This window comes from Lactuca saligna, chromosome 5 (assembly GCF_052625555.1).
Source record: "Lactuca saligna cultivar CGN05327 chromosome 5, ASM5262555v1, whole genome shotgun sequence".
Classification (NCBI taxonomy): Eukaryota; Viridiplantae; Streptophyta; class Magnoliopsida; order Asterales; family Asteraceae; genus Lactuca; species Lactuca saligna.
The window spans coordinates 75,566,742-75,587,469 of NC_136421.1; positions in this window are offsets into that span (position 1 = coordinate 75,566,742).

The window sequence follows — 20,728 nt, forward strand, 5'->3', positions numbered from 1 at the left end:
CTTGTAGACTGAAAACGAAACTTAATTCATGATTCATGCTCATTTAGAATCGACTAACCATTAACTTTGAAAAATCAACAACCATCGTTGAATCTGTAGATCCAAAGATGATGTCGTCAACATATATTCGAACTAACATGAAATGGTTTCCATTCTATCTTCGGAATAATGTAGGATCAATATTTCCTCTTTTAAAACCAAAACACTTCGAAAATCAGTGAGAATCTCATACCAGGTGCGTGAATCTTGCTTATGGTCATAAACAACATTTTGAAGTTTGTAACAGTAGTTTGGATATGAAAGATTTACAAATCCAGGGGGCTGTTGAAGATACACTTCAGTATCAAGTTCACCATTGAGAAAGGAACTTTTCACACCTATTTGGTAAACTTTAAAGTGTTTGTGAACAACATAACCAAGAAAGATTCAGATCGCTACAAGATGAGCAAGATGAGCAAAGGTCTCATCGTTGTTGAGTCCTTCGATCTGAGGAAATCCTTTGGCTACCAATCTAACTTTGTTTATGATTATAACTCCAGCATCGTTGAAATTCTTTCAGAAGACCCATATTGTACCAACAATAGGGTGATCCAATCAGCATATTCCAAAGTATCCTTGATGGATTTTGGTTCAACCGTTGATATGAATGTTGAGAAGTGACACTCATTTTGAATATTGGTGGCAGAATGAGTTTGAGCACCAACATCGAGATTTCTAATTACTTGATTTGGAGAATGATCATTTGTCGAAATATGTAATCTTAGAAGGTCATGTGCAACAGATGACCGATATCAACAAAGGGGTTATGTTGCTCCCCCTGAATAGTTTGAATTTTAGGATGATGCTACCCCTAAACTTTTGAACAGAATATGTCGACATCGTCATTATTTGGAAAGTCAAAGAAGTTAGCATCACCTTCTTTGTTGTCCGAAATAGGATCAAAGTCAGCGAATTAATCTCCTGCATCTTAAATTCCATCAACATTTGATTCAAGCGTTGGATGACCATTTTCCCCTCAACCTGAGAAGGTTGAAATGGATCATAATCAAATAGAAGAAAGGTTAGGGACAGTCTAGATCGATATTCAAAATCAAGAGCAATTTCTATTGGTCTAAAGAAGCGTTCAAAATCAACTTCATGAATAATTTGAGGATTCAAAGACCCAGGAGATGGAGCATCGTATCCCATGATATGAGTTGTGAAATGTGCATTATCTGAATGCCGAATAAAATTATCATAAAAAATGACATCAAATCTTTCTTCAAGTACATGTGTTCCACAATTCAGAACTTTGTAAGCTTTAGACCTGGCTGAGCATCCAAAAAAAATGGCTTCATCAGCTTTTGGTAGAAACTTGGTAAGTTGATCATAATTGTTTTTAATAAAGCATCAACAACCAAAAGCATGTAAGAACAAGATACTTAGATTTTGACCATTCGTTTCTTCGTACGGTGTCATATTGAGACAACGATTGATGATGCTTCGATTTTTGATGAAACAAGTAGTGGAGACGGCTTCAACGTAGAGATATAGAGGAAAATTTGCAAAGATCAACATCAACCGAGCAGCATCAATGAGAGTTTGGTTTCTTCTTTCAACTACACTATTTTGATGAGAAGTGTAGGGAGCTGAGAAGTTGTGGTCGATGCCTTTGTCGGTGAGGAATTTGTCAATGGTGGCATTTGAAAATTCGGAGCCACTCTTACTTCAGATTCTTTTAACAAGAAGTTTGACAAGAACTTCAACTCATTTGATGAAATTTATGAGTTTAGAGGTTGTTTTGTATTTTAGCGCAAGGAAGAAGACCCAAGTAAACCTTGTGTAGTCATCAACAATCACAATAATATACTTTTTTTGATGTAGACTTTCTACGGTGGATGGTCCACATATATCCATATGAAGAAGTTCTAGTGTATCCGAAATGGACTTTTCAATGATGACAGGATGACCTTTCTTTGATTGCTTCCACATTTACAAGCAACACATAGATGATTATTTTCGAATTTGAGGTGTGGTAGACCTCGAACCATTTCACTAAAAACTATATCATTCATGTATTGGATGTTAAGCTGAGCGAGCCTCCGATGCCATAACGAACTTACGTTAGGAACGACCTTTGAAAGAAGACATAGTTGGGGCTTTCCGATGATCATGTTGATGTCTAAAGGATACATCCTTTTGATGTGATCAGATTTGAGGAGACATTCTTTCCATTCTTCTATCATAACGTAGCTATGCTTCTCCTAGAATTCAATTCTTCAGTTTTCACCAATGAGTTGAGCCACACTGATTAGATTATGCTTGATATTAGTCATGTACGCCACATTAGAGACAAAGAAGTTTCCATTTGTCAAGATGCCATAAACTCGAATTTGTGAATTTGAATTATTGCCATATGTTACATAACCATCGTTTGGAACGAGCTTTAGATCACACAAAAAGTCTTTATGGAACAAGCACTATCAATATGCCATATTGTATCTTATTCTGAAGCACAAAGTGCCTGCAAAATTAGTCAGATTTAAACTTTTTAGGCTCCAAGTTAGATTTAGGGACTTTGACATGGGCTTTGGCCTTTATTTGTGATTTTTGAGAAATTGGCATTTTGGAAGGCTTTTTTCGAGATTCTATTGAAAGAAGCAAAATGTCATGGACTTTTCATTTATGCAAAAATCATATTTAACCAGTGGTTGTTTGAATACTACTTTTCTTAGAGGAACTATTTTCTGAGATGTTGTAGGAATGACTATGTTCACAAATGGTACAGTTGTGTTTTCAGACTTTATAATTTTGCATTCAAACTTTTTGTTTTTGAGTCTTCAGAAGATTTTTTAATAGTATTGTTCCTAGAACCTTGTTCTTTGTTTGCTGCTTTCAAAGGAACATCAGTTTTTGGAAATTGTTTTGGTTTGAAAATCATGCTATTGGATTTAGTAATAAGCATAGCAGAAGAAATTATCCGAGGAGAGTCAGCTTCAACCGTGACCTTTTTTAATACAACCATTAATAAATTTGTTCTCAACATATGAACTAGCAGGATTAGATGGCCTCTTAAGGATTTTAACAGACATGAAGGCATTGTGATTCCTACTACCTGTATTGACTTTTTTTAGATAAATTCTTCTTAGGTTTCACAAGGAATCTAGAGGTTTCCCTAGACCTAGTTTCTTTCTTAAGGGCATTCCTAGCTTCGCTCTTTGGATGAACAATATCTTTCTTGTTTAGCTAGGGTTTCTTTGGAGAGTCAGATGATGATTTGGAAGTTTGTCTGGTTGTCAGATTGTTGAAACTTGGCTTAATTGGCACTAAAGTCGATTTTGATATCACATCGGTGTTCGAGATACAAGAGTCAGATGAGTTATCAAAAAAAAATTCCTCATCTACATTACTATCAAATGTCACCAAAACAAAGTTGGATTTGTTAGATTAATCTCCATTTATCTCGGAAATAATTTCCTCAAAAACACAATGGTTCGGTGGACTAGAGTTCAGAGACTGAACTCTAGTACAGCTGGTGTCAGGGAAAGATTCTGAATACCGATTCAGGTCCATGGATATCAGAGGTAGAATAGGTGTGGAATCGGGACATGTAATAGTGATTGGTTTGAACTTAGGAAATCAAAGATTGAAACTTTTTCGGAGTCTTAGGATGGGATGACCAAGGTGAGAAAGAGGTATCCGAATAATTATTGTTCATAATGTCTCCCATAAACATTAGGTTATGAAGTTCCTTTAAGGGATGAACAAAAGGCTTTAGAAACTTGCTTCCGAGACCTGGTGCTTTAGACCATGGGTAACAAAAATTATGTGTCATGCGTTCGTTTACTTCAAGAATATCAATAGAGTTATGCAAAGCATCAATTTTGGAATTAAGAGGTTTATTATCACTAGTCATTACAGGCTCTCTCTCTAGTATATCAATAGTGATTTCACATTTGTCTTTCAAAATGATACATCCATCTTAGTCATTACAGGCTCTCTCTCTAGTATTTCTATCTTAAACTTGCAGTCTTCAAAGTGTAATATAATATTAGTTAATTCACCATCTGGCTTCTCACTAACATTTTTTAACAGACTCATAGGCTCTATGAATAACTATCATATCTAATTGAATTTGAGTTAGATAGGGTTCACAAACAGATAAATAAAAATTATTGTCAGTGATCATGGATTTTAATTGTTGGATGATGCTTCTACCAGGAGGATTATTTTTTTCCTTGTAGCAAAAGTTTGGCTCTGCATCATCATCGTCTATTTCTAAACCTGAAGACCAGTAGCCTTCATCAGACTCAATCGATTCTCTTACCATAAGACACATGTTCATTTCCGATTTTCCATCACCCTTATCACTAGAAGGTTAGTATCCACTAACATTTCTTAACACCATGGAAACAAAAGCATTTTCACTTTCAGCAAGTTCTTATGCTCTATGAGCATAGTAGGTTGAGTCTTTTACCTTCATTTTTCAGCCAAAAAGTCCTTTGCAAAGTGTTTTCCGAGACCACATTTGTGACAAACAATCATGGGTTTGACTGATTTCAGAACTTCTTGGGGTTCCGAGGAGTGATTTGGGATGTTGGGTTGGTATGTTGCTGGATTTTATGAAGGTTTAGGGAAGGGTTGAGGATTTCTTTGACAAGGAGCTTTAAATTGGTTTTGAAAAGGTTTATGACTAGGATTCTAGGGATGTTTGTACTTCATAGATAGGATTGCGAATTCTTGTTGGAAACGAAGTTCGAAATCAATAGAATTGAGATCAAGATTTTCTTCAAATGAATGGTTCGAAGCAGGTAGAATAGGTGGGGTAGGAGATGTTGGTTGAGCAAATGAAACTGGTGGGATATTTCCAAAATGATTCAAAACAGAAAGGCTCGGAATCAGTAGGTTAACAGAACTCACTAAGGCGAGAGGACCTCCTGATAGTTCTCTTAACATTTGAGAAACGTTAGATTGATGGCCTTGTAGTTCATCAAATAATTGATAGAGCTTTAGTTTCTTTAGATATCCATTACTCTGAAGACATGACTTAACATTTCCCACATCCTTTTCTAAGGCTATTGATGAACTTCAGATTGTAATCCAGTGGTGTTCAGAGTATTCCATGTGCATTCATGTTGTTCACAACGATCCTATACCGATTTGATGTAGAGGCTATGGATTCATCGGATTTGTGGTGAAAGTATCAAAGTCATTTACAGCGGATGTCAAATGGTTATCCTTCATGTTCTCAAAACCATCGAACAAATCTTAAAGTGTATCCCAAATCTCATTGGTATATTTTCACAACTTAATGTGCTCAAAAAGAGAATGAGGAATACCAAACACCATTTCAGAGAACACAACTTGATCTGCATGGAGGTTTTCGATTTCTGTTGCAGTTAGAGGTGTTGGACGTTGTTTTTCTTGACACGTGAGAGTAGCAACAACATCTCTGATCATTTTTCATACTAGAACATAAGGATCTTCTTTCACAAACCTCCATATCTCTTCACCTTTTTTTCTTACCAATTAAAAATCTCTCCATTCTAACTTTCCAATGATCACACTCTTCAACAACTAGCAATGGGACACGTGTGGGGATACCCACGATATTTTCTATTTTCATTGGATACATTTATTGAGGTGGATTAGAAGCAACCATTGAAGTTAAAGTATTAAAGCTGAAGTGGTATATAGAAGAAGTTTTATCCTAAACACATAAATGAATGAGATACCAAGGTAATCTCAAATCAACTATAATTTGTTCTTATGGATTCAATGGACAACCACTCGAGCTCTGATACCAATTGATAGTGAAAGAACCAGTGTATGGACAAGGTTTGAAATCTCAAACATTGAATTAACTTAAGATCAATGTATGCTGCTAATATTAAGAGTCCAGTCAAGTATGGTAAACCAGTCTTGTCTTGAAATAAGAAGTTCATCAAAGTATTCAAGTATGTATGAGTGAATATGAACAAAGTAAAGAAAATTTATGAATAATAAGAATGATTGAGTGAATGATTTGACTTGCAAGATACTTAGTATTGATGTGAAAGAGAATGTTACTTAAGTGTTACATTTCATGGAAATCACTTCTTCTTAAATATCCAATGACTGATAAAAAGACAATTTGACTAGACTGAATAAACTCTGTAAAGCTGAAAAGTCAAAACATTGTCACTTGGGATTTTCTTGATCCTATCCCATGAACTTTATAATAAAACAAAATAAATGACAAGAAACATTAAATGCTAATACAAACTCAAAATAGAACTGAATAGTAGGTGTTTCTCAGACTTGTCTTCATTTCGGAAGTAGCTTCATTTCAGAGCTCATCACAGCTAAGAATGCACTTAACTTTCATTTTGGCTTGTGTAACAGCCCGAAATCCAGGTACCCTTGTATTTAAGCCTTTGTTTTTAATTTAAGTCATTTAGGGTTTTGCATCATGAGCGAGTACGCTGGGCGTACAAGGAGTACGTAGCGCGTACTCCCGCGCCTCATTTGAACGCGTTCACCCTCGGGTACGCTGGGCGTACCCAAGGTTACGCTGGGCGTAGCCAGTCCAGACCTGAAAACCCTAATTATTTTGGTTGGTTATAAAAGGAATGTGTTGGCTTGACTCCTCAGCCACCATCCCTCAGAAAGAAACCCTAAGAGAGTGTTTATTCGTTCCAAGTCCATTAGTGAGTGTTCTAAGCTTGGTGGTGCCATTTCAAGGTAGCAAAGAAGAAGAAGAGTTCATTGGGAAGGCTAGAAGTTAGTGTTCAAGTGTAGATCCGGGCTTTACAGAGGTTGGAGCTTCATTATAAGGTAAAAATTTCGGATCTTCACACATAGTTCTTGTGATATGCTTGAAGTACCATTTTCTAGGGTTTTGGTCCCAAAGGTGGAGACTTTATGAGCAAATGGTCTCCATTAGCTTAGATCCATCATATTTCTGGTCCATTTGAGTTGTAGATCCATAAAAATGTAATCTTGGTCGTGAATGTTTTGCCATGCATGAGATCTATACCCTTGAGTTGATATGGAAAGTGATAAGGAGTGTAAGAGCCTTTACAACCATGCCAAGGCTTAAAGGTTTCGACTTTATGACTAAGGATGCTTAAATAAAGCCAGATCGAGAAGTTGAAGTAATGGCTTAACCGATTAAGACCAGAAATGAAGAGTGTGTGGAACTGAAGGTTACGCTGTGCGTAACTCCAAGTACGCGCAGCGTACTGGGTGGAGACCCCGATCTGTGGGTTGGCGATGTACGCCCCGCGTACATCAATTTGTACGCCCCGCATATTGTAAGGTGGAATTTTGTTGACTTTTAGGGTTTTGGTCAACATGTGGACTTTGAGTTAAGGAAGGGTAAAATGGTCTTTTACCCTCTGAGGAATGATGATAAGGGGTATAGTCTAGTTGTGGAAGCCAATATTAATTAAAAATAATATTCGTTATGATTAGGCGAGGTTGAGTCTTCGTTGGGACTTGGAGATAGCGAGTGCGCGAGATTCTAGACTTTCCACGAGGTGAGTTTTCTCACTATATTGTACCCGGAAGGGTTTTATTATGTGACCGGAAGGTCGGATATGTTATGAGTTGTATGCGATGTATATGATAAGTTAATCGTTTGTATGTGCTATGTATGCTATGTTTGATATTGGCCGAAAGGCATTATGTTATGGTCCGGAAGGCATATATGATATGGGCCGGAAGGCGTTGCAATGTGGACCGTAAGGTTGACGCAGGTAGGACCGGAAGGTTTACCAAGTTAGGACGGAAGTCCCCTGAGATACATGGACCGGAAGGTCAGGGCCTTGAAAGGCGTACGTGCGTAAGTAGTATTTTGGGGAACTCACAAAGCATTTATGCTTACAGTTGTTCTGTTATGTGTTTTAGGTACTAGCGAGGACAGTGGGAAGGCGCCGGCGTGATTGTACACACTGACGAAGGAACTGTTTTATGATCATGGGATGTATTTTGTTACAATGACATTTGTTACACATGTGATTTCAGAATATTAAATGTTGGTTTTTGATGTTTGCAAAAATGAAAAATTGTTTTGAAAATTCACGTTGTTACAAGTTGGTATTAGAGCCTTGGTTTGAGGGATTCAGATGCACCTTCGAGCGTAACTAAACTCAAACCGGGGATTTGAGGAAAATTTTTAATTAATAAAAGCATAAAAATTTTATAAGAGATTTCGTAATAACCAAACAAGAAGCAGTGTGTACGGTCAGCTAACGCCCGAACGGTAAAATCCCCAAAATACCCTTACAATATGTGTTATGAGATATGTTATGATATGATACGCATGCTAGTAGACAAGGTATTCATATTAGGACTAGAGTGGCCTAATTTGTGATGCCTTAGTCTAGGGGAACCTGCTGCTATGAGATGCTTTGAGAGCGAGTGGGTAGCCAGTGCATAGCAAGAATAGAGTACTCATGATCCGGGGTCCGAGGAGGAGGACTTGGGGTGAATTCTGATGCGGTGTACTCGGTAGTATTGGGCCCATACTACTGAAGACACCGGGTCAGTGGGCAACCCAATTAAGAATCCTTTGGGTATCGGAGGCCAAGTAGGGTTGCATTATCGAGTGCGATTATGCTCGATGGAGTCTCTGATATTTTTATGTTGTATTTCATAGGCCTTATGGTTGGGCCACACCACAGACCTGGTACAAGCGGTGTGAGTGACGCGGAGCTTCGTCAGATGATTCACGAGGAGGTGGCTGCAGCGATCCGGGCCGAGATTCCGGAGATGTTTGTGTCTATCAAGACTACACTGATGGATACTTTTGATGAGTGGTACGCCGTAGTGACTGAGGCTGCAGCTACCGCAGCTGTGGCTGCTGCCAGACCACAATTAGGTCACTCATTGATGTTCCGGGAGTTCAACAACACGAAGCCACCCGAGTTTGACGGGACGTAGGATCCGATCGCTGCGATGAGATGGATTGCTGATATTGAGGGATGCTTTTACACCTGTTCATGTCCGGAGCATCTGAGGGTACGGTTTGCTTTGAACCAGCTCTGCCTGGGAGAAAAGGATTGGTGGAAGATCGTGACGGAAAACTTCACTCTTGCGGAGATTTCAGTCGTGACTTGGGAGAGATTTACTTCTATGTTCAAAGACGAGTATGTTCCCCCGGTGGAGAGGGAACGGTTGGTTCAGGAGTTCTTGACCCTCAAGCAGGGTAATGATTCGGTTACTGTGATCACTCGGAAGTTTCATGAGAGGGATATGTTCTGCCCTGAGCAGGTGTCCGCTGAGCAGGCTTGGATGAGCCGATATTTAGGTTTACTGAGGAGGGATATTCAGGAGTTCGTATCAAACTCGTCATACCAGACCTTTGCTGAGCTCCAGGAAAATGCCAGGAAGAGAGAGATCGAGTTGGAGACTCATGCCAGGGAGGAGGCCGAGTCTTAGCAGGTGGATCGACGGCCGGCTCAGTCCCGGCCGGCAGCCAAGCGGACCAAGTCCGCCGATTTGAGGACGGGAGGTCAGAAGGGCCGTACTTGCGGAAAGTGTGGCAAGGGTCACGAGGGGGCATGTCGATCAGGTGCTTTCTACAAGTGTGGCAAGGAGGGGCACATCGCTAGGGATTGCCCCAAGGGATTTATGGTTTGCTTTCATTGCAACCAAACCGGCCATCGGAAGGCCGAGTGTCCTCAGCTTCACCAGGGATCTGCGCCTACTGCTAGGGTTACCGAGACTCGGTCGGTGAATGTCAAGGCTCCGAAGGATCGTAGGAGAGCTTTACAGTTGACTGCGGAGGAGGTCCGCGCGGCACCCGATGTCGTGGTTGGTATGTATTCTTTCGTGTATTTAATTTTATGCTGAGATATTGTGCTTGTATTATGATATGCGTAGGTACTTTTCTTGTGAATTTTGTACCTGCCTTGGTATTATTTGACTCGGGTGTGAGTCGGTCTTTTGTATCTTTGGCTTTTAGCCAGCACATCGGTATTGATCGGGAGGTGATGAGTCGACCCCTACGGGTTTCCATAGCTCACGAGAAAGCGGTATACGCCACTGACGTGATTTGAGGATGTGTGCTCGAGATTTTTGGTGTCAAGTTCCCTATAGACTTGGTCCCTATAGCGATGGATGTCTGCATCATCGTGGGTATGGACTGGTTGAGTATGTTTGGGGCAGTCATTGACTGCGAGAGACAGCTGGTGACTATACGAGACCCTAGTGGGGGAGTGCTTACTGTGTATGGCGAGGGGACCTGGTGTGGGTCAGCGTTTTGTTCGGCTGCTAGGGCAAGACAGAGTTTGCAGCAGGGCTGCAGTGGATTCATAGCCTATGTGATGGACACTCGAGTGGCCGTGGGCAGGCCAAATTCGGTTGACGAGGTTCCAGTAGTGTGCGAGTTTTCGGACGTGTTTCCCGAAGAACTACTAGGTGTGCCTCCGGAAAGGCAAGTGGAGTTCCGTATCGATCTGGTTCCGGGAGCGGCGCCCATCGCCAAGGCGCCTTATCGCCTCGCTCCACCAGAAATGCAGGAGTTATCCTCGCAGCTTCAGGAGCTGTTGGGGAAGGGGTTTATTCGACCGAGTAGCTCACCTTGGGGAGCGCCGATTCTTTTTGTCAAGAAAAAGGATGGTTCACACCAGATGTGTATCGATTACCGGGAGTTGAACAAGTTGACGTTTAAAAACCGGTATCCGTTACCTAGGATCGATAATCTATTCGATCAATTGCAGGGGGGCATCTTGGTTCTCGAAGATAGACTTCGGGTCGGGTTATCATCAGATGAGGGTTCGCGATGAAGATATTCAGGAGACTGCATTCAGAACTCGTTATGGGCATTACAAGTTTGTGGTGATGCCTTTTAGGCTCACCAATGCCCTGGCTGCGTTCATGGATCTTATGAACAGGGTGTGCAGGCCGATGCTGGATCGGTCGGTGATCGTATTCATTGATGACATTTTGGTATATTCGAGGTGTAGGGAGCAGCATGAGGAACATTTGAGGGAGATTCTTAGAGTACTAAGATCGGAGAGGCTGTATGCCAAATTCTACAAGTGTGATTTCTGGTTACGAGAGGTCCAGTTCCTAGGACACCTTGTTAACCAGAAGGGGATATTGGTCGATCCGGCCAAGATCGAGGCAGTGATGAGATGGGAAGTGCCGAGATCGCCCACTGAGATCAGGAGCTTTATAGGATTGTTCGGCTATTATCGAAGGTTTATCAGGGATTTCTCCAAGATCGTCGTGCCACTTACTAAGATGACCCGGAAGGGTGTTGCATTTTCATGGGGTCCGGAGCAGCAGTCCTCATTCGAGACCCTTCGTCAGAAATTGTGCGAGGCCCCGGTGCTTGCACTCCCAGAAGGGATGGAGGATTTTGTGGTATACTGTGATGCATCTATATCTGGATTAGGGGCAGTGCTTATGCAGAGGGGACACGTTATAGCGTATGCTTCGAGGCAGCTGAAGCCTCATGAGTCGAGATATCCCACCCACGACCTGGAATTGGGGGCTGTGGTGTTTGCCCTCAAGATCTAGTGGCACTATCTTTATGGGGTTTGGTGTACCATATACACGGACCACAAGAGTCTGAAGTACTTGATGGATAAGCCAAATCTGAATATGCGTTAGAGGAGATGGTTGGATGTGGTGAAGGATTATGATTGTGAGCTCCTGTACCACCCGGGTAAGGGTAATGTCATGGCCCATGCGTTGAGCCGTAGGGCGGAGAGCGCCCCGATCCGAGACGTTTGTATGAGGTTGACGGTGATGACTCCGATTTTGGACACCATCCGAGGGGCCCAGGCTGAGGCTGCGAGACCAAAAAACCAAAAGAGGGAGCGAGTTGTCGGTTAGTGTCACACCCCGCTAAAGCGGAAACGCAAGGTATGACAACGATAACGGTTTCAATGCAAAAGATAAAGATACATCACCATAGCAGTATTTAAAAGTTTACAACCCATAGCTTCAAAAGAAACAAAATACAAGTTTTTCAAAATAACATTGTTCAAAATATAGCTTCATAATAGCTTCAACACGATGCAGCATGCTCTATGATGATGAATCTTTACATCCACTTACTAATTACTTCCTGAAAAAGCATGTAAAACGAGCGTCAACTATGAAAATAGTTGGTGAGTATCACAAGTTTATAAATCGAGGGTACAATAATGCTTTTCGTAAGTACAAGTACATTGCTTTAATGATAAAACAAAGTTGATTGCTATTAAGGTATACAAGTTTATTGCTAGAACGAGAAACGCGTTTGTATGTGTATGAGCAAACAATGAGTCTCAACCAAACCTATGACTGAAGCCCTATCGAGATCTATGCTTATCGTTCCATAGATGAATATGGTATCATGCACTCCAGCGATTCGGGCGAGTGAGGAGTTGTCAATTCCTAATAGCGCTATCCATAACGACCATTGGCTCAAAGAGTTAATGGTTAGAGATAAGGGAAGGGCCTTAGTACAATAAGTTCTCATGTTCCGTGTTGCATAATCATACATAAAGATACATAGCAATACAATAGCAATCATGTTTGATAATAAACAATTTAAATACATCATGCAAACAATAGTTTTCTGGACATGCTTTTCCACCCCAAAACATAAAAACCGAAAATAGGGGAGTGCGTGAATACTCACGATGTTTTGTGTAGACACAAGCGGTACTTCGGGATGCACCAACGTCTTACTACCGGGATCCTACGACATCAAACACACGCACTAGTGAGTTTCCATGTCGATATCTAATGCTAATATACTAAACTCTACATATAGGGAAATGCCAATTTATGTTTTAGTATTGGATTTTACATCAATTAGTTACACTTTTTCTGAAGTAATGAAATTCTATATATCGGGCGATTAATTACAACCTTGGAATATAAACTTTCCAAATTTTTAAGTCTTTATTACAACATAAATTCACGAAAATAGCATTCGAGGGATAAAAATTCTCAAACTTTTTATTTAACTGTTATTACACAATACTAAGCTGGGAAAATTATAAAAATGGATTTCCAAGTTGTTTAATTATATTTTATGATTTTTGAGCATTTATTTCAATAAAAATTGAAATAAATAGAAAACAGTTTCCAAAATTACCCAAACTTTTTATTTAATTGTTATTATACATAAATAGGTTGGGAAAAATATAAAAGATATTTTTCAGTGGGTATTTCTATTTTTCCTTGCTTTATTCCTTTAAATAGTCATTAATTAAAGAAATAATATTAAACAGTTAAAATAAATCACCATAAATTTTTGTAACATCATTTACAGTATAAATATCCTGGGAAAAATATCAAAAGTGGTTTTGATAATGTATAAACTGGTTTTGGGTATTTATGTATATTTAAGTGTATTTTAGTGCAATTAACTTTAGAAAATAAGAGAAAAATAGTTTACAGTAGAGAAAAATATTCAAAATTTTTATTTAACCTCCTACTCTATAATATTATATCCTGGTAAATTTTCATGAATTTTGGATAATCAGAACTATTTCTCCCATTTTTAGACCATTATAATTACCAAAAATTGGGAAAAATAGTAAAACATGATGGAAAATCTTGAAATTATTTTTTGGAGTCACCCATCACAGGTAAGGTATGCGAAAATTGTTAGATACAATTTTCACATCCTATAAAGTGGTTTTGTAATTTATCATTCCCTAAACAAAATAAAATTAGAAATCGTATTAAACAGTAACAAAAATTGTTGAAATTTGGTGAGGGGTCATTATTCCCCATACGTATCATCCATGAATTTATTTAGGATTTATTGACCTCTGGAAGTATTTTATATGATTTATGCCCTTGGTTTTAGCAATAATTCTAATAAATCAAAGAAATAACAAAAGCTCTTGAAATTTTCCAAATGATCTCATGCATGCAAGGGCTTTCAAAAGGAAAAATGTAAAAAAATGTATTCAGAAGAGAAATGAGGCTAATGATTCCAAACAATTTAAGAAAAGTTGCATGCAATAATGCATGAAGTGTAAATGTGACTGAAGTTCATGAATTTGTGTAGCCCATTCAGTGAGGTTTTAAGCCACGAAATTTCAACCATAATTCAATAGATATGTTAAGTTTCTAAGGTATTTTTCCTCAGATTTATGGTTGGGTTTAAGGCCATTGTTTAAGCAAGATAAAAATAGTGATCACAGAAAAAGAGCTGTATGCGCAACCTTTTTGTAAAATCTGCTAAAAATCGGATATTTATTATTTTACAGTGAGACCAGTTGGGTTTGAAAGTTAACTCGTGGAAATAACCAATACAAAAAGAATATCATGATTTGGTTAAGAAATGACTGAGTTATGACTGTTCAAAGTCGAACAAAGTAATCTGGCAGATTGCATGTTTGCTTGTGTGCATTATTAGGGTATTTCAACAAGAACATCATGCATGTCTTTGGTAAGGCCCGATTTCTAACACATGCATGGAATGAATGAGCATCCAAGATGTAATAGAAATGGTTTAAATGCTTTTGGTCATGCATGAACACAAAAGAAATGGAGAAGAACATGAAATATTATGTTTTGATGTCACATGATCATAATGTGCATCTTTTCCACTCCTTGCATGGGTTTGATCCCGGATTTTCACCATCTCTAACACATGCATTGTGTTATGGTGAGAATCTACAAACCACAAGGGGAGAATAAAGATCTCTAGCCATGGAAAGGCATAGAATCCGAAAAGTAGAGAAGACTAAGAAGAAAAAGAGGTTTAACCATGAAACTTTGGAAGAAGATGTTGTTGTTTACCTTGGTTTTGACCTTGAGAGAAGTAAGAACACTTCAAGGGCTTCACAATCTAGAAATTTTGCAGAGAAATGAGAGGATTTTCGTGAGTTTAGAGAGAGGGAAGAAGAGAGTGAAGTGTGTGAAGAGAGTGAAGTGATAGGGTGAAGAGGGAAGAGGTGGAGTAAGGGTTTAAGCTTAATGATTGTGTTTTGGGGAAGAGAGAGGGCATGGGGAGAGGTGATGGCCGGTTTTTGCATGCATTTTGGCCTCCTCTCTCCTAAATTTTAAACTTTATAAACTTCCCTCCTATATTTTATATAAAAACATTAATTTTTATAAAATGTTTATTAAGCAATTTGATTTATTTAAAAAATCTTGTTTTCAACAAATAATTTATGATTAATACTTGTAATTTATATTTCTAGTTCATTGGTATAATCCATAATTTGATTAATAAAATTTGATATTAAGAAGTTTATAGCCAAATTTTATAAAGTTTTTAAGCTTTATAATTTATAACTTTGGATTTTTGGCTCTTTAGGGTTTTTGGAATATTGTTTGATATCCAACAACATGTTGAAGTATAATTAGAATGTTTTAATTTATTTTTAGAGTTTTATACCCTATTTCAATTATAACAAAGCTTGAAGCTTTATTCTAATTATAGTATTGGCATTTCCTATTGTAGCTAAGCAACTTACTAGAATTGTAAGTATCAAGTATATTAGTCCTAGACCTTAGTTGGATCCTAGTTTATGCAAGATTTTTGACCTAATCTATACTACTAGGTCATGGCATGTTGTGCATGAATGGTTTTTATAAAGATGCATGAGTCCGAGAATGACCTGAATTGGCAGTTGTCACAGTCAGGTATCGGGATTTGTTACGGATAGTCGGGGACTTATGACATTTCAGGGTTGGATTTGTGTACCTTTTGTGGGCGATACGCGTACTATTTTGATAGAGGAAGCGCATCGATCGAAATTCTCGATCCATCCTGGGGCTACTAAGATGTATTTGGACCTAAAGAATGAGTATTGGGGGCCCTGTATGAAGAGGGATGTTGCATGGTTCGTCGAGAGGTGCCTGACTTGTCGTCAGGTTAAGGCCGAGCACCAGTGTCCGCACGGTAAATTGCAGCCGTTGGAGATTCCCGAATGGAAGTGGGAACAAATTACCATGGATTTTATCACCAAATTTCCAAGGACTGCGAGAGGGGTTGATGCAATTTGGGTGATTGTGGATAGATTGACGAAGAGCGCTCATTTTCTAGCTATCAGTGAAAGCTCTTCTGCGGAGAAGTTGGCAGAGTTATATGTGAGGGAGGTGGTATCGCGGCATGGGGTTCTGATGTCAATCGATTCAGATCGGGATGTACGATTTACTTCCAGGTTTTGGAAGAAGTTTCATGAGGAGTTGGGTACGAGGCTGCATTTCAGTACTGCATACCACCCGCAGACGGATGGACAGAGCGAGCGGACGATTCAGATGCTTGAGGATATGCTTCGAGCATGTGTTTTGGATTTTGGAGGGAGTTGGGACACCTATTTACCCTTAGCAGAGTTTTCATACAACAATAGCCATCATTCGAGCATTGGTATGCTGCTCTTTGAGCTGTTGTATGGGAGGAGGTATCGCACCCCCATCTGTTGGGGAGAGGTGGGGCAGCGGGTAATGGGTAGCACGGAGATTGTACTTCAGACAATCGAGCAGATACATCAGGTTAGGTAGAGATTGTTGACCGCTCAGAGTCGCCAGAAGAGCTATGCGGACAGACGTCGGTCCGAGCTCGAGTTTCAGGTTGGTGACCTTGTGGTCTTAAAGGTCTCTCCTTGGAAAGGAGTGATACGATTCAGGAAGAGGGGCAAGTTGGGACCTCGATATATTGGACCTTTCAGGGTAATCGCTAGGGTAGGCAGGGTAACCTACTGGTTGGACCTACCTGCTGAATTGGGACAGATCCACGACACCTTTCATGTCTCGTAGTTGAGGAAATGTATTGCCGACGAGTCAGCAGTGGTGACATTAGATGATATTCAAGTGGATGCAGGCCTGAACTATGTTGAGAGACCAGTGGCGATCAGGGATCGAAAGGTTAAGGTTCTGAGAAACAAGGAAGTACCTTTGGTACAACTGCAGTGGCAAAATCAGAAGGGGTCCGAGCTGACATGGGAGTCCGAGTCTGAGATGCAGGAACAGTATCCAGAAGTGTTTTCAGTGTGAGACTTCGGCGACGATGTTTGGTTCTAGTGGGGGAGAATTGTAACAACCCGAAATCCAGGTACCTTAGTATTTAAGCCTTCATTTTTAATTTAAGTCATTTAGGGTTTTGCATCATGAGCGAGTACGCTGGGCGTACAAGGAGTACGATGCGCGTACTCGCGCGCCTCATTTGAACGCGTTCACCCTCGGGTACACTGGGCGTACCTAAGGTTACGTTGAGCGTAGCCAGTCCAGACCTAAAAACCCTAATTATTTTGGTTGGCTATAAAAGGAATGTGTTGGCTTGACTCCTAGCCACCATCCCTCAGAAAGAAACCCTAAGAGAGTGGTTATTCGTTCCAAGTCCATTTGTGAGTGTTCTAAGCTTGGTGGTGCCATTTCAAGGCAGCAAAGAAGAAGAAGAGTTCATTGGGAAGGCTAGAAGTTTGTGTTCAAGGGTAGATTCGGGCTTTGCAGAGGTTGGAGCTTCATTCTAAGGAAAAAAGTTCGAATCTTGACATATAGTTCTTGTGATATGCTTTAAGTACCATTTTCTAGGGTTTTGATCCCAAAGGTGGATACTTTATGAGCAAATGGTCTCCATTAGATTAGATCCATCATATTTTTGGTCCATTTGAGTTGTAGATCTATAAAAATGTAATCTTGGTCGTGAATGTTTGGCCATGCATGGGATCTATACCCTTGAGTTGATATGGAAAGGTGTTAAGGAGTGTAAGAGCCTTGAGTTGATATTTGTGGAAGTCAATATTAATTAAAAATAATATTTGTTATGATTAGGCGAGGTTGAGTCTCCGTTGGGACTTGGAGATAGCGAGTGCGCGAGATTCTAGACTTTCCACGAGGTGAGTTTTCTCACTATACTGTACCCGGAAGGGTTTTATTGTGTGACCGGAAGGTCGGATATGTTATGAGTTGTATGCGCTGTATATGATAAGTTAATCGTTTGTATGTGCTATGTATGCTATGTTTGATATGGACCGAAAGGCATTGTGTTATTGGCCAGAAGGCATGATATGGGCCAGAAGGCGTTGCAATGTGGACCGTAAGGTTGACGTGGGTAGCACCGGAAGGTTTACCGAGTTGGGACGGAAGTCCCCTGAGACACATGGACCGGAAGGTCAAGGCCTGGAAAGGCGTACGTGTGTAAGTAGTATTTTGGGGAACTCACTAAGCATTTATGCTTACAGTTGTTGTGTTATGTGTTTCAGGTACTATCGAGGACCGTGGGAAAGCGCCGGTATGATTGTACACACTGATGAAGGAACTGTTTTATGATCATGGGATGTATTTTGTTACAATGACATTTGTTACACATGTGATTTCAGAATATTAAATGTTGGTTTTTGATGTTTGCAAAAATGAAAAATTGTTTTGAAAATTCACATTGTTACAGCTTGGCTTAGGATTGCTAGGGGTTCACTTCATGTATTAACACTTGTAGTTCTTTAGTGATGGTATTATGAGCACCAAGGCTACCATTATACTCTAATAATGATCAAGGACGTAAAATACGTTGGATGTTCGATGTTAGATAGTTATTTTATGGTGTGGATTACATTAAAAATGTTTCTGATAATACTAAACTTCTAGCATAACCGAAAATCTTAATATCATGAGGGTCTTCAAGCAACTTCATTAGTCAACAACCACTACGGAGTAGGGAGTCTTCAATCTTTTTCAACTTCCTTTGAATACATGTGGGTTTTAAAATTCAACATGATGTTGGTGGGTTCATAGGTTTTTGGTGACATTGAAAATACTTATTTTCTTTTAAGTTGGATCTTTGTTTATGAATATGATATTCTATCTTATTATATATCCTTAAGCCTATGTTTCTCATCCTTTGAAATGGTTTATGATGTCTTGTCATATCTTAGGGGTATTTATATGGATTACCGAGGCATGATTGCTTAAATCACTAGGGGAATACCTTCCTATGTATGAGAATCCTCTACTCTTCCTATGGTGTTTTTAGTTTTTATGAATTCTATTGATTTTGATTCATCATTTTCTAGGTGTGTTTATTACTTCCTCTAGGCATCCATTCAAAAGTAGTTTTGAGACTAACAATTTTATAACGGGTTCCCATTATCAACCTCTGATGTTGCTTTCACGCAATCGACGCTTCGTTAGACATCACATGTGTTTAGAAAGTTATGCCTATTGTGACTTAATTCACCACAATGGTTGTAGCTAGCAACTAAATGCGCGAGTATTTACCCCATATAGAGAAATACATATATTTCCCTCTCACTTAAGATTTAACGATTATAGGTCGGGTTAGCTAAAGGTTATTTAGCTAAGGGATAAATAAATTGCCTCATTTAACAACGGTGGATGCGTAGCCATGTTGATAATTTCTCTTTTTTCTTTTCATTTGGTTTTACTTAATCTATATATTATCCTAGATATAACTAATTGGGTATAATATGCTTAATATATATATATATATATATATATATATATATATATATATATATATATATATATATATATATATATATATATATACTAGGTGTGAAACCCATGTATTACATGGGTTTAATTAAAAAAATAAATATAAAATTTTAACAATTTGAAAAGTTTGAATTTATAGAAAACAATAAAAAGAATTGAATTATTAAAATTAATCAGACTTTAATTTATTGATTACATTACATATATAAACTATTTCTAATAAATACTTTACATATATATATATATATATATATATATATATATATATATATAATTAAGTATGGTTCGACTTATGCTTATATATATATATATATATATATATATATATATATATATATATATATATATATATATATATATATATAGAGAGAGAGAGAGAGAGGCTGGTATGGTTTGTGTTAGTAGTAAATTCGTGCATAGTAACGGCCAGGTACATTGCTATCCAAGATTCAGGCTAAGGTAACGACTAGGTATATTGTGTCCTTGAAAATTGGTCAACATAGCGACTAGACATAATATTATCTAAAAGTTTAGGCATGGTATCTACCGGGCATAATATCCAACTAACGTTTAAGGCATAGTTGTATCACTAATTGTGTAAAATTTTCTAATATTTGTATAAAATGAGTATGAAAGCATGTATCCTCCCTCCCCCACCCCCATCGGGTATAACATTTGAAAATTGTAAATGTGGGGCCTTGAACTCACCCTTGACGTTTGTTTCGTGTATTCTGTGTGTTGCACCGGAACTTTAGAAACTTGAAGATTGCTCGATGGAAAGATAGATTCAATTTAGAGAGAGAGAGAGAGAGAGAGGGAGAGAGAGAGAGAGAAAGAGAGAGATGTTAGAGAATTTTTTGTGAAAAATGAGGTGGTGGAGACCTCTATTTATAGTCGAAATTTTTGTGGTGCACATGAAATTCTAGGGCGCTCATCGCACGCTTGCATTGTGGCATCTTTCAGAGATTGACACGTGTCATATTTTCAGTGGTCCACGTCATCGAATATCTGAACAAATCAGGTGTTAGAACGTGCACCACGCTTGGCCTTCTGTGATGCGTGCATGATGGACTTTGATTTTTATAAATTCTATAATTTCTGTGTTCATGCTCCGTTTCTGACGTTTCTTATATCTATGCATAGGTACTGACACGCACTATAACTTCTATTTTGGTTGTTTTAGCAAATTTTAACTTTAGTTTTTGGCTTAAAAGTTGATACCCGCAATGTTTTTTTTTGGAAAAATGATAACTCTCTCATACATTTTCGTTTTTTTCATTCTCAGTCATAAAATTCCTACTTTGAGAAGTATTACGATTCTCAATTTGGTTGGTTTAGCTAAAAA